Consider the following 15,300-nt stretch of genomic DNA (forward strand, 5'->3'; position numbering starts at 1 on the left):
AACGATTACAAAGGTGGTGAACGGCACCCGAATCCAATAACACATCATTATGTAATGGTATGAAATACCCCGGCACCACTTGATGATGTATTTCCCTTGTTAAAACACCCGCCATTGTATTTACACTTCACACGCACTTCTCTTTCCACATGGGTGAAATGACAATTTGGAAATGAATACAAATTGAACCAAATATATGTTCCCCTCAGTTTATCTACTAAATCTTTTTTTCATTCATTGCCACCATCCCAAACTGCAGTACGCTCCTCTGGAGCCTCTTCAAAAGGCCCGTTACACATCTTGCCCAGCACCAATTGATACAACATGGTCTGCTGTGACTCCTGGGCATTTATTACATTTAAAACGTGCTTCCCTAAAATGGACATCTGCAGACCCTTAGCTTTTACCCGTTTTCACCAAGGACTTTACATAAATTTCCAGTAATGCAGTGCTTGGGATTCCTTATAGATTCAAAACAGAGGTAAATGCCTTACTAACCACTAAGTATATAACAGTGCAATGAAAAATGAATACAGTGATGAATGTGATATTTTAAATCCAACAACAACAACCCAGGCTGCCATGGTCCTGCTGACTGTATGCTACAGCAAAGTCCCAAGATGCTGACTTTAACAAAAAACAGACAAACCACATTTATCATCCACTTGGAATCCCACCAGCCCCCAGGATTACATGATAGACATGTTTTCACTTGCTTGTGGAGACGAGCTGTAGCTGTAATTCTTGCCCTGCTGGTAATCTTAGTTCTGTTTTATTATCTACTTCATTTTCTCCCAGTTTTTCCATATATATACACACTGATTAGAGTCTTGCCTTTTATCAACCACATTCAACATATGTCCTATTTGTTTTCCTTCTCAAAAAAAGAGACTTTTAGTATGTATTCCTCATGAAATGCAGATTGCAGCAACCATGACACTTCATGTGCCCAGCACGTCAACTGAAGAGCCACTGCATCGCTCATAAAACACTATGATAACTGCTGAAGATGTATTTACTATCATAATCTACAAGAACTGCAAAAAGGAAAACCTGAGCTCAAATGATGCCATATGTGTAGTGAAATCACAAAAGATCCTGTGAATCAATCCCAATAGGAGACCCTTGTCCCAGAAGGACATAAAAATCTCTGCAGGCATGGCCAGGAGGGATGAGTGGAAGCCATAGGAACCTCCCCTATTCAATGCTCACTGCAGTTTCAGTTACGTTGCAATTTCTATTTATGCTGCTCCTCAATTTATTTTACATGCTGCTTATTCAAAGTTAGAACAGAAACATAGTATTTTAATAATGAATGTGAAAATTATTTCTTCTTATTAAGAAGCCAGCAACTTTAATCATACTGCAGGAATAACTGAACTGTTTTACACTAATATTCCAGTAAAAAGTACATGCAGAACGGAAGATAACTAAAGTGACTGCGTGACTTCAGTCACCTTATCACTTTTCAGAACTAACTTCAGATGTCACTAACATTTACATCCAACAAAACATGTACAGTCACTTCACCGCAGCTGCTACAAGGTTCCTGTACATATCGCAAAATTGATTCTCTGCTGTTTTCTTTGCAGCCCTTTTTTTTATATTTTCACCCTAAGACTCCTTTGTGAGAAGGCAAAGCATTAGCCATCCTGCCCACTAGCAGAAGCACCACAATATATGACAGTACAGAAGCTTGCCAGAAAGCTCTATACCCAAATTATGTATTACCAACAGTCCTACAGGCCTGTCCGGAGCTCACACAGTAATCATGATAGGTAGCTTGCCTTCAAATTTCTGATGTTGTATTGGTCTCTTGCCTCCTGGCAATAAAACACCTTCAGGAAAGAAAGTAAAATGGAAGATTAAGCTAGAGATTTATTTGGTAGTTTCCTCTTTACTGCCCAAGTCCAGCTCACACTTAGGAGAAACGGGAGAATTTTCCTGATTGTAACTCTTCTCTTTCATCTGCCCTTTCATTCTGATGGCGCCTTTCTCAAATCAGGACCATACTAAAATTTGCTTTATAGCTCTAGCTTGGGTCTCCTTGGTTACAAGCAGGCATGAATGTTTGTCTTGGTTTCCCAACATTTGCCTGTGTTGGCATTGCGCAAAATGTTGAGGCAGATTTACACAAACAAATTTTTATTTGCAGAGTCCGCTGTTGATGGTATACATTGACTCAAGTAGCCTTAGGGAAAAACAAAGGACAAAGACAGGGAAAAAAATAGGCAGAGGGGGGACCCTCCTCTGTGATGGGATCCCCAAACATCCTTCTCCAGGCACTCTCCATAGCGCAGCTGGAGGTGACGGGAGTGAAGATGAGGGTTACAATTTTTACCACACTTCCTCTCCAGTACTAAAGGCATTTCATCGTGGACTCCTCCCTGTGTGTTGCTCCCACTTGCGATGGCACTAGCACTGACTGGAGCACAGTTGGACAGCAACATGCAACTGTTGCACGCTGTTAATCTTCATGTGCAATTGAGTAATTTTTATTTAAATTACTATTATGTACTATTTGCTGAGTTTTTTCAGGGTAGAAAATGGGGGAGGGGGGGAAAGAAGCGGTGAACCTCACAACAGTGAAAATCATTTTGTGAGAGTAATCCACCACAAAAAAAACCCTGGAGTTGGCAGGGGCACAAGACCTGGTGCCTGAGGTGCCATGAGAGCAGGGCATCGAGGCGGCAGCAGTTCTCCCTCAGCAATTTCAACAAAGTCGCAGCAGCTCGGACGACAAGCTGCAGCCCCGTGAGCCAGGGTCTGGCTACGGAGCGGCGAGCAGCCGGCCCCGGGCGTCCCCCAAGCCAGGGGAGGCCAGGCCGGGGCAACACGGGGGACCGCGAACCCCTTCGCCGCCAGCTCTCTCGGCCTCCTCCTGCCCCGCCTCGGAGCAACCGGGGGCCGCCATGGCCGGCGGCCGCCACGCCGGGGCCGGCCCTCCCCGGGCGGCTGGCGTTTGCCGGTGGAGCCTCTCGCTCCTCGCCGCTCGGTGCCACCTCCCGAAGCGGCCGTTCGTTCGCCCAGGCTCGCGAGCGAGCGGGAGAGAGCAACCGCCGCCAACCGCCCTTCACCCGCACCTCCCCTCACGCACGGCGCCCACGGTGAGGACCCTCGCGCCCCGTCCCCCGCCCCCCCGCCGCGCCCCGAGCCAATGAGCGACCGCCGCTCCGCGGCCCCGGCGGGGGGCGGGGCCTCCGTGGGGGCGGGGCCGGCGGCCGGGCTGCGCGTCACGCGCGGGAAACGCGCCACGGCGGGGACCGTTCCATTACCCACCGAATGGGGGGGGGGGGGGGGGCCGGGGGCGGGGGGGGAGGAGGCCGGGCGGAACCACGCCGCCGCCCCGGCCGCTGCGGCCGGCCCGCGCGGTGGAGGGGGCGGGGCCAGCTCGAGAGGCGGTGCCGCTCTCGTGACGCCGCGGGGCGGGGCGCGCTCAGAGGGTGCGCGGAGGCGGCGGGCGCGGAGCGGGGTGCAGGGACGCGCTGACCAGCGGGAGCCGCCACCCCTCGCTTCGCCGCTGCCGCACCGCACCGCCGCCATGGGCCGGATTCCCGCGCTCCCCCTCACCGCCCTCTGCCTGGCCTGCGTCTGCGGGCTGGCCGCGGGGACCGACGCCGCGACCGTTGGTGAGTGCCTCGCGACCCCCCCCCCCCCCCCCCCCCCCCCGACAGTTGCTGACGGGGCAGCCCCTCCCGCGCTCGCGCCCCGCCCGTTGTCCGGCATGGGGGGGGTGGGGGAGCGGGACGGGCTCCGCACAGCGAGCCCGGCCGGGAGGCCCAGCGACCCTCCGCGCCCGGTGTGTGGAGAGAGGCGGCGGGGAGCACCGCGGTGCCGGCCGCCCGGCGGGGGAGCCGCCCTGCGCTCCCTCGCAGCTCGGCCGCTTCCGTGCGGCGGCAGCGCTGCGGCCCTCAGCGCCTTGGCCCCAGCCCGCCGAGCTTTCTGCCCGCTTCTCTCTGGTTCTTCTCCTCTCGTTTTCGTTTTTGCCCTCGCTGGGAAGTATTGGGGCGTGTGTGGCGTGAAATCCGTTAGCGCGGGCGACGCCACCTCCGCTGTCCCCCTTCGCCTGCAGCAAATGGCTCGCAGCGGGTAGCTTTGCGGCCAGTAAAAATGTACGCGGCGTATTTGCTTCTCGCAAACTTAGTCCAGGTCAAATTGCGGGAGTCGCTTTTGTAAGCGGTGTTGTTCTGTCTCTGCTGCCGGTTGTTCGTTGTTCTGATGTGAGCCTCGGTATTCGTCCTGTGGGTTTGTCTCATCTGTCTGGCTGTGTGAGCTGGTTCGCTGAAGTGTTTACGTGGCCAAGAGCCACAAAATGTGCCGCATGCCCCAAAAACGCGAAGGAAAGAAGTTGTTCTGGAAGTACTTTAATGTTCTCTGGCCGCACTGCATAATGGCGCTGGGTGCAGCTAAGTGCGAAGCTGTCCCGTAACCTCTGCTTCAGCCCTTCCAGATTTCCTCTCCAGCCCTACCACCGACGACGTGATTCAGGCCAATATCGGGCAGCCTGTCGCAACCGTGAACTGCTTGATGGCTGCTAAGTCAGAGGTTAACAACCTCTCCGGTGCAGCGGGAGAGGGCAGTGTTGGTCCAGCAGGACAGACTTCTGTTAGTGTTCACTGATCTATCTCCTCCTCAAGTGTAAAGGGAATATTCGAATTTACCCTGTGTAAGAGCGAGTACGACAGACGGGTTTATCTTGGGAGCAAACGTGAGCTGGCCTATGCTTAAGAGCTGAGTTCATGGTACCAGAGTAATTTTTTTTCCAGTGACAAGCAGGCATCTGCTGATGAGGAGAGCTGGGGAGCTTGCTGTTATCCCATATAAAGACCTTAAGAGAGCCTTTCACAGCAGGAGTAACATTAGGAGAACATCTGACACCCTGCTGCTGATTCTGAAGTTAACAGCTCATTCTTGAAACCTGTGATAAAAATGTCTTCTGATCCTTTACTCTTGCAAATCCGTTCCTTCCCCATGCGAGTCTGGGAAAGCTGTTTTGAAAGTAAACTAAAAGTCCTAGTGCACCTCATATTAGCTGGCTGCACTGACTGTCCTCCTGTCTCTACAGGCGTACTGTGCTAAATTTCCTAGGTACCAGTGAGGCATTTGCAAAAGCAAACGTTGCTCATTTGTCAGAAGTGAGTGTTGTGTGTGCTGTGATCATTCTTCAGATATATACCCATAATAATAAATGACTTTTTTTTTTTCCTGAAATGTCTTACCCAGAAACTGTCTATATGAAGTGGTTTAAGCGCCTTATTTCTGACGGGAACAGGGCAAGTCTGTTGCATACCTCACTGATGCAAATGGACAAAGGTCTTCTCACACCTTGTTACGTTTCTTCAAAGTGAAGAAATAGCACCAGCATTTCTAGGCTGATCCTACCATAACCAAGAGAACGGCCAGGTAGATTCAGGCTTAATTCAAATTATGGGAATACTGAAGTTAGTTAATGCATTTGTAGTTGTTATCTTGAGATGTAAATTACCATGCTGATTGCCAAAGATCCGTGAATAGCAGCGTTCCCTTCACTAGAGAGCAGAGTGGAGGAAAGTGAAAGGTCATCCAAAGGTGCCTGGGGTAGGTGGATGTGATGTGAAATGTGCTGGAGAGTATGCGGCATAAGGAGTTGTGGGTTGTATGTGGGTTTTCTGAGTATGATGGCTGTATGAGTAAGTCTTAATTAAAACTAATGCAATAAAATTGTAGATTGGGAGAAGATCTTATTTGATCCAGGTAGGGGATGTGTTGTCATTGTGGTTTTAAGGCAACAATGTTTGACTGAGATGGACATAAAAAAGCAGCTGGACTGGTTAGGTTGCTGGCTTCTGCTGTGATCAAAATACGAATAGATCAACTTTCTTTCTGCTCTCCTTTATATGCACTTGTATATGAAGTCCTCTAGGTTCTTGTGTTTATTTCCTGTACTTTGGTTGCTTTCTATGGTAGGGTTGTTTATAGCTGGCTATATTACCTAAAGGGAGAAAAGCGATCAAAAGGAACAAAGCTCTTACCATCTGAGGTTTTGATGAACTTCTGCAAAATTAATTTGGTGGACTTTGATAACTTCACTAGAGTAGTATATCCTCTATTATCTGAGTTTTTTATAGTTAGAGGTTGCATGAGGCATCATCTTGGTGTACACGTGGGGTCTGGTAGAAAGAAGAGGAAGTAGTGAGATCTATTTGTGTCTTGTCAAATGCATTCCTAAGTTGTAGTTAGTGAGAAGGATTGTGCCTTAACTTGGGAGATGTACATATGGGAAGATACAGATCTAAGAGTTGTTTCTGTGGGTGAAGCTGCTCTTTTGACAGTGGCAATTTTGTCCTAATCAATGCTTTTTTTTTTTTTTTTTTTTTTAGGCATCTGTGAAACCCTTTCTAACTGCAGTTCATGTATTGGTTATAACACAAACACGACAGGATGCAAGTGGATCAAATGTGAAAGTAAGGAGGACTACACAGTGCAGATCTTTACTATGCCATGCAGAACCTTAAACCCAACTAGACCTACTTCATCTATATTAATGTTCATTACACAAATAGACTGTTCTGTCTGATAACCTAATGGAGCATTCACTCATAAGTTGTATCTGTTACATTTCAAGTTCTTATGTGGAGACAACTGACCATGTTCAAAATAATCCCAGATTCTTAAGGCTTCTGAGTTAAATCAGTGTTCTTGATAAGCTAATGTTTTCCAGATGTTTCAGAATGTTTTTAGAACAAACTGGTTGCTTGTGTTTGCTGTTAAGGAGTTATGAGTGGATTCTGACATGCAGGCACATCCCTGTGCTTCAGTCCCTTTTGAGGTTTTTGTCATAGACCTGGTCACAGCCGCTACTCCTGAACTGAAGTGCAATAAGCTAGAGGAGTCCATTAAATAAGATTAGTTGAGAGTAGTGTTCCTAACACTAAGAATTGCAGCCCACTGAAGGGAACATGACGGAGCCAAAGAAGCATTAGCTGGTCTCATTCAGAGCCTTGGTTTTCCCATCGTGGAAGAGTTGGATGCAACTACATTTAGGTTTCCTCTGGTACTCAGTCCTGGAGGAGATGAAGTCGCTGTTGACAAAGTCGTACACGGACTACATAAGTAGTCCTCGGGTGGATTATTTGTGCTTCTTATGTGAGGTGGATACAGAATAAGAGGAGAGAATGACTTGACTGTAATGGTGATTTTGTAGCACTTGATTGTAGATGACCAAGAAAGGTTATATATGAAGGCTAAGATGCTTCAGAAACAGTGAAAAGGATTTTGGATGTAACTTGTCCAGTACAAGTGTCCTTCAAGAAGTTTTTTTTCTGAATTCTGCTTGTGTTTTCTGACCAACAGGCACATACTGCAAACACTCAGGAGATCTGTGTAACTTCTTTGAGGGAGAGGTTGAAATCTGAGTCAAGGGAGAGGGGTGTGCAGGCAGAGAATAAGAAATTGATGCCTTCAACAATTTCAAGGTCAAGAATCTGTTTGAAAAGCTGAAACTAAGTTTTGCTTGCATGTAGAACTTTTTAAGACAGTAAGCTTTTTTCTATGATGCTACCATAGAGATGCAAAATGTTTAACTTGAAAAATGTCACAAATAGTAGAAACACTGTCTAATTTTATAGGCTATGAAGAAAAAATATCAAGCTATACTGTTACTGCAAAATGGTGCATAACCATGTATAAGTATTGCTGAAGTGTTGAGTAACTGTAAATGGTTACTCTACCACTTCAGTGGTTACTCATCGTGGTTTAGCCCCAGCCAGCAACTCAGCACCACGCAGCCGCTCGCTCACTCCCCCTACCCTGATGGGATGGGGGAGAGAATTGGACGAGTAAGAGTGAGAAACACTCCTGGGTTGAGATAAGAACAGTTTAATAGTTGAAAAAGAGTAAAATAGTAATGATAGTAATAACAATATAATAATGATAATAATATACAAAGCAAGTGATGCACAATGCAATTGCTCACCACCCGCTGACCGATACCCAGACAGTTCCCAAGCAGCAGTCGCTGCTCCCCGGCCAACCTCCCCCAGTTTATATACTGAGCATGATGTCATATGGTATGGAATAGCCCTTTGGTCAGTTTGGATCAACTATTCTGGCTGTGCCCCCTCCCAGTTTCTTGTGCACCTGGCAGAGCATGGGAAGCTGAAAAGTCCTTGACTAGCATAAGCAGTACTTAGCAACAACTAAAACATCAGTGTGTTATCAACATTCTTCTCATTCTAAGTCCAAAACACAGCACTAGGCCAGGTACTAGGAAGAAAATTAACTCTATTCCAGCTGAAACCAGGACTTTACTATACCACTTGAGTGGTAGAGTAATTGTAGTGAAAGAAAATACTAAAACTTTTGTAACTTCTAATTATTAATATAATACTGGTCCTGCATATTGAAGTGGGTTTAATGTAATCCTGGCTAGAAGGTGATGTTCAGTTTGTCCTATGAACAGTTCGTTAGTATTTAGGAACAATGTCTCAAACACTTTAAAGTTCTGCTGCTGTAAATATTCTTGTCTGTTCTTTTCTGACAGAATACATGTGTGTGAATGAAACAGAAGCAGATACGAAATATCACAACTGTACAGCTGAAAAACAGTGTTCTCGTAAGTATTCAGATATTCAGCTTTCACATTGTTTAATGGGAAGCAGTTGCATTCACAACTCTTTCATCTGTTGACCTTTGTTAATATGCCTTCTAGAATTTACATAAGCATGTACAAGTACCTAAATAAGCCCTTTGCTTCCAGCCTAAACCTATGATATGTGATACTAAAATACATGTCATTGTGCGTTCAGTTTACTGCTTGCTGTTGCTGCTTCAAGAAGCCTGACATTTTACTAGATGCATGTCTCTGGCTACTGCCTTGGTTTCTTAGATTAAAATGGGTGATGTTTCCTATTAGATACAGCATATCCTAAGGAACTTGTCAGCATCCTCAAGACAGTAAGCTTCATATTCAACAAGAAAGTTTCACCTGTTAAGTCCACTGCCTCATCTGAGATGCAGTAAATAGGAAAAACTTACAAAATTTCGATTTTTAATTGTTAACTAGCACAGCTCTTCGTGCAGTCCTGAAGTGCAGGTCTGGGTTATAGAACTGCATAAGGCAAATCCTTCGTGCTAGGAACATGCTCAGTTGCATATCTGCTTCAGCCTTTTCATTAATTTGTGCTTGCTGTGCAAAGCAGATTTGCAGGATGTGAATAATTTAGATTAAATCTTGAATTTCACTTCTGTGAAAGCCCCGCAATTTTAGTTTTTCTGAAAGCTGACAAGAAATGGACTTTAAAATAGGATTTTCCGGTTTTAACATCTAGAACAGCAAATGAAAATTCTTAATACTGTTGTCTAGATGAGTTCAACAGTGCTGCTGAAGAGGCTGGCTCACACCAACAGAGATGAAGCTTCCACACTGCTATGCGCTGTCTTGTGGTGGCAGCCAGTCAGAAGTAATTCCTCTTGATTTGGACTCTAAAATTGTAACAATCATCTCTTAATCAGGAGTGTTAAAAGTTCCATTTTTCAGTGCTTTCTGAAGAGAGTATGCTGTTACAATACCTTGTTCTATATCTAAGAGTAGGATTTTTACAATCTGTTCCTGTTAAACTTGTAGTGACATTATCAGGTTGTTGTGGTTTAGCTTCTGCATATTCAAGGAAACTTAATCGTCACCTTTAGTGGAGGATCTTTGTTGGTGTGGGAGGAACCTGCATACCTTATCAGGTCTTACAGTGTCATGGCTCAGCACTACATTCAGGGATTGACATGCAAAAACATTAAGGCGGACCTAAACTGACTGGATGCAAGTGGGACCTGAGAGAATATAGATTCTGATGTATCCAGCCTATCTCTGTAGAAACAGTCAGCTCTGGTTTCCACCATGGTAAATTGTTTCAAGATGTAAATAACCAGATTTAAATAACCCTGTGCATTGAAGGCTGCTGGACATAATGGTATTTCAGCAGGAAGTTGCTGATGTATCAGTGTATGATTAAGCAACGGTTTAGACAAGCTGTGTGTGTGTGATTAACTCAGTTAATACTGTAAGTTGTAGAAGGCTTCACAGGGTTTGGTGGTTTGTTTTTTGTTTTTTTTTTTTACAGCACATGCTGAAGCTCAGAGCAGCTACAACCAGCCATAGCTCTCGGAACAGAAAGCTTTAGCTAAACTTTCAAATTCTTGAGGATATCTTGGCTTTCCCCCCATACTGCTTCAGATGTCTAACCACTCTGACTTCTAGTTGAACTTGATAACATCAGGTTCAACTTTAGTTGCAGTGAGGTTGGGAAGCAGTACTGAATACCTAGTTTCCTAATGTGTAAAGCATGCACAGTTTATGCTTGTACAATAGGACTCTTCTCCCTTCTGTTTGCTTTGAGGAATCTTGAGTTGCCAGTTGAACGCTGGCTTGATTTGGCTGCCTGTGACAAGGCTTTCCATGTATTCACTTGTGCAACTTTTGCTGTTAGTGTGGTGGATTGAATATTCAACTGCTTTGTAATTTCAAACCAAAACTACAATAGAACTTGGTGCTATATGAATTCCCTAAAACTCAGCCTGATACTGTTCCTTTTTTTTTTTTTTTTTTTTTTTTTAATTTTAATACTGTCACTAGTTTCTTTAACATCACTCTTTATTCTTTCATAGCTCCTACAGTTGCTCCGGCGTCTTCCAGTACTGCTCCGGCGTCTTCCAGTACTGCTCCGGCGTCTTCCAGTACTGCTCCGGCGTCTTCCAGTACTGCTCCGGCGTCTTCCAGTACTGCTCCGGCGTCTTCCAGTACTATCCCAGCCAGTTCTGCTACCACAGTTCATACTGCTATAGGTAATACAGTACCACTGAACATAGAATGGCAGTACACTAGGAAGTGGTGAATAAAATAAAGGACAAGGGCTTTTTCCACAGATCACTGTAGTAGCATGACTACTAAACATCTGATGTATGGAATACATAAATGGTTCCAATGTTTGGAACAAGTGGATTTTATAAAACTCTAACAGAGAAAATGCTTCTTTCCAACATAATTAAGAATTGGCTCAGTGGTAATTGTTTGAATTAATTAGTCATTTCCACTAATCATGAGTTCTTATGATTTTGATGGCGTTTTTTGTTGCCCAGTTCAAAAATTTCTGTTCTTACATGTGCTGCCATCTTGACAGTAAAGTTTTTTTAAAAAAAACCAACCAAACAGAAAAACCCCAAACCAACCAAAACAACCCCCCCATACCCCCTACCCCCACCCCCCCAAAAAAAAAAAATCTAATCTTTAAAAACATCTGGTGCTTAAGGGAGCTGGCAAGGAATGAGTTGGTACTTGATTAGGCTCAGAACAGCCTAATGTACAGTAGGGTGACATGTAGCTTTGAGTAAACCTACAAATGTTGGCACTTGTCCCAGGCACATAGTGGAATACTGGTTAATTTTTAATAATACTAATCAGGGGTGGGGGTGGTGGTCAGAGACCCAGTGTTCTGGCTTGATAACGGAAGAGCTTTTAGGAGACAGTCTAGCTACAGGTGACTGGTTGCTTATTCCAGTGATGTCATTCACCGTGTTTTGGGGACGGGGGAGAAAGAGGAAGTTTTGCTATCCTGTAAATGTTTATCTCCTGTCTAGAGAGATTACATTAAGTACTTTTAGTACAATAAATACTAACTGATTCTAAGGACTGTTCAATTGAAGTCATTTGCCTTGATGCAGATTCTTGGTTGTCTTGAAGCAGCTGTCTTGATTCCTGTTCAAACACCAGCATTTATACTGGGTCTTGAAAGAAAAGTGGTTTTGTCTGAATGAAGAATCACTGTCTGATCTGTGGAGAACCTTGAAATATTTGGGTAACAATGGTGTGAAAGTTTAAAAAAAAAAAAGAAAAAAAAAGTCCTTGCTGCAGAAACTTGGCTTAATGCTGTGCAGCTGAACATTTAAGTTGTGTGGGGTACAGTCTGAAGCTTATCAAAGCTTATCCTTGTTTAAGCAAAACAAGACAAATCATTTACATGAGAACCTTAGTGCTTGCAAACTTTACTCTTGAAGCTTATGGTATGTACATACTGTCTTCTCTCAAACAGCTAATGTCACCAATGTAACTACACATGCTCCTCTACATACAACTGCCGTTACTTCAGCTGCCCCAACAACCAGCACACCAGGTAGGTGCTACTACTAGCATAATTAAAGCATAAAATACGTAGAAATTAGTGTTGCTTTAAAAGCATTATCTTGAAAGACTTACCAAGTGACAACATTAAAGTAGTATTGGTATATCTGCTGTTGTCACTTCTAACTTTATGGCATGTCTAATTTTGTTAAGGTGATGTATGTATGTAGCAAGGTAATACCCTGAGAAACAGAGCTAGTTGGTGAGATATTAAAAAGTCAGAAACATGTTGGTCAAAATGAAATCAGCTGGCTGCTTTTAATAGTGTGGACGGAAGTCTTGTGTTAACTCACTTGTCCTCAGGAGGTGTTATTTTGTTTTTCACCTGCAGCATAATAATGGGATACCTATTTAAAAAAAAAAGAAAAAAAGGGCTACAGTGTAGGGAATAAGCTGAAGTATTTTATTTCAGCATCTGTCCTGAATACGCTATTTCATGAAAAGCTCTTACGAAGTAAAGCTCTTCAAAACTAGCTGTCAGCAGGTGGCTGTTACTTCCAGATTTGTATGAGGTGTGGCTTCAGCTGATTTCTTTAAGCATAACTCTTGGGCTAAAGTACAGTAGGCAAAAGATAATTTAATTCAAATTAAAGCAAAAAAAAAAAAAAGGAGCAAGCAGCAGAGATTGGAAAATGTGTTTTGAATGTGAGCATATCAATAATATACTTCTGTGTAAAGGAGGAAAGCTTTGGCTTTTTGAAGTACAAATAAAGTCCAGCTGGGACTTGCTCAATGTTGAAGTCCAGAGCAGTTTGGCTATAAATATCTCTAGCCTTGTACAAACAGTATTTAATCAGAATTTCAGTATCACTAATCTAAATGCAGCTGTTGACATGTCTTTACTTTTGATTATTTTTTGTTTCCTTACTGATGTTTGGAAGTTTTGAGTAATCTTAATACAAGGAAGGCAATACTAAAATCTGTAAAACTATTGTAAGCATTGTGCACTCACAAACTCTAATGTGGTGTTTAACAGGTACAAATGCTACTGTGATTCCTGCACCTCCTTCACGCAAATCTACATTTGATGCTGCAAGTTTCATAGGTGGAATTGTCCTTGTTCTGGGTCTGCAGGCGGTTGTTTTCTTTCTGTACAAATTCTGCAAGTCGAAAGACCGAAACTATCACACACTTTAGGACCTGCCACTTTATAATGGACTAGTAGCCCAACACCTGTAGTTCACTGAACCAAAATATTTTCTGTTGCTCATGGAAGACAGCAGTTGATAATATCCTTTAGATCTCTAAAAGAAGACTTTAATATTTTTGCAACATTATACTTGGCAAGAGGTGGTATGAATCTCTTCAACAGGATTACTTGCAATATGCTGCATGGGTTCTAATGGCTGTCTTATTTTCCTTTAGTGGCTGCTGCTGTGGGACTTTTTGTTTTTGATATGCCAAATGTAGATGTTCAGAGATTCTTATTCAGTGGCAACACTGTCTTGAGTAGACAATCTCATGATGACTTATTGTGAAGGCTAATTTAATCAATATTTGATACAGTATCCCTTCAGTTTTATCAAGATGTGAATTATTGGTGACTGACTTCAGGGAGTGAAATACCATTTATACTAGCTTGTGGCTCTTACAGCGTGCTGCTAGAAAGATGAACAAAATTGTCGAAGTAGATAATGTCTTAACAGAGTAATGTAACCCATAAATTTTTTTTTTTACACAAGAATAAAGGTTGCCTCATAAGATACTGCATTCCAAACAGAAATCCTATGCCCTTTCCAATTAATGCTGAGGGTGGAGAGGGGGACGTAGGGATGATCCTTCTAAAGGGGAAATGAAGATTAGTGCCTTAAAAGACTAAAAATCAGTAGGCTGCAAAAGTGTCCCACCTATGTCAAAGATAAATAAAACTATTAAGTACTAGCTTTATATAGGAGAATGGAATACATGCGACTTGAGCATTCCAGTTTAAAAACTTTTTACACTAAATAACTGTCCCTTATTGACCTTGTTTGAGGGTGAGGGAGCATGGTACAGTAATGTTTGGCTACAAACAGAAGCTTTAAGTTGTTTACCTTTTATTCTGGCCTACAAAGACCAACATAAAACTAGTGATAAAATTCAGTTCACTCCCTGCATTAAAAGGCAACAGCTTACTACATTTATACTTGAAATACTGGTGTTTGGGAAGTCCTGAGGTTATTTTTATTCAAATGATTCTTAAACTCGTTGTAATTAATTTCAGGGTTTTGTTGGGTGTGGTTTTTTAGTTTTTGGGGTTTTTTTTCCTCTTTTACCTTCTTGTATGTTTGCTTGCTGAAGGAGCAGTTAAGGGTAGTTCAGAGGATCTGCTGATTTGATCCTAGTCAGGATTGCTGTAGTCCTGGGGCTGCCAGGGCTACACCTTTTCTCTTTCCCCTCCACACTTCCTGGCATCAGGTTTGTGTCATCCTGCAGTGAACTGGTTAAGGAAATCTATTTGGCCAAATAGTTTTGGGTTTGGTTTGTTTGGGTTGTGGGTTGGTGGTTGTTTGGTCCGCCCCCCCCCCTCCTTGGTCAGATCAGCCATGTGATCTGAATATCAAAGGTATGTCCTCTCCAATATAGATTGACTTGAGCACCTGTGAAAATAAACCCACAGGAAGAATGGAAGTAAAGATAAAACCAAGAGGTGGATGTAACACGTAATATGTAGCTTGTGATGATATTCCTTGATCATCAATTTCAGGATAGTCTGTACTACTGTCTTACTAGCTCTGACTTGTCTGGAATTTGGCACCTAATACAAAATGATAGCGTTAATGCAGATAACAGTCATGGCAGTGGAACTTAAATATGAAGCAAATTAAGTGCACTTCGGTTAGAAACTTAAGGTGCACAGTGTTGCTTTCTTGTGTTCTTCTAGTTTGAATGGCATTGTTTCTATTGTGCTGCATAGAAAACTCAAATTGCTACAAAATACAGAAGTTACTCACCAGTACTGTATCTTTGAATTCATTAGCTTTTGGTTTTCTAAACAAAACTAAGACAATCAGCTCAGGTTTATTAAAACAGCAGAGTGAGCAGCCAGTTTCCAGCAACAGTGTGTGTGTGTGGGTTAGATGGTATATCCTTGGCCTTATTGCAAAATCACTTAAGCTGTCCTTTCCCTCTCTCGGAACTATTTTATTGCATTTATGTGTTTAAAGAGATAT

At 43.4% G+C, this 15,300-nt stretch overlaps 1 long non-coding RNA gene across 1 annotated transcript; it reads left to right on the forward strand.

The window, feature by feature from the left end:
- The first annotated feature begins 10,717 nt into the window (after positions 1-10,717).
- LOC142593291 (uncharacterized) lies at positions 10,718-14,652 on the forward strand. The gene is made up of 3 exons (XR_012830953.1): positions 10,718-10,815; positions 12,060-12,140; positions 13,125-14,652. It is a non-coding gene; the product is annotated as an uncharacterized LOC142593291 (long non-coding RNA).
- Positions 14,653-15,300: the final 648 nt, after the last annotated feature.

Source organism: Pelecanus crispus, chromosome 3 (assembly GCF_030463565.1).
Source record: "Pelecanus crispus isolate bPelCri1 chromosome 3, bPelCri1.pri, whole genome shotgun sequence".
NCBI lineage: Eukaryota > Metazoa > Chordata > Aves > Pelecaniformes > Pelecanidae > Pelecanus > Pelecanus crispus.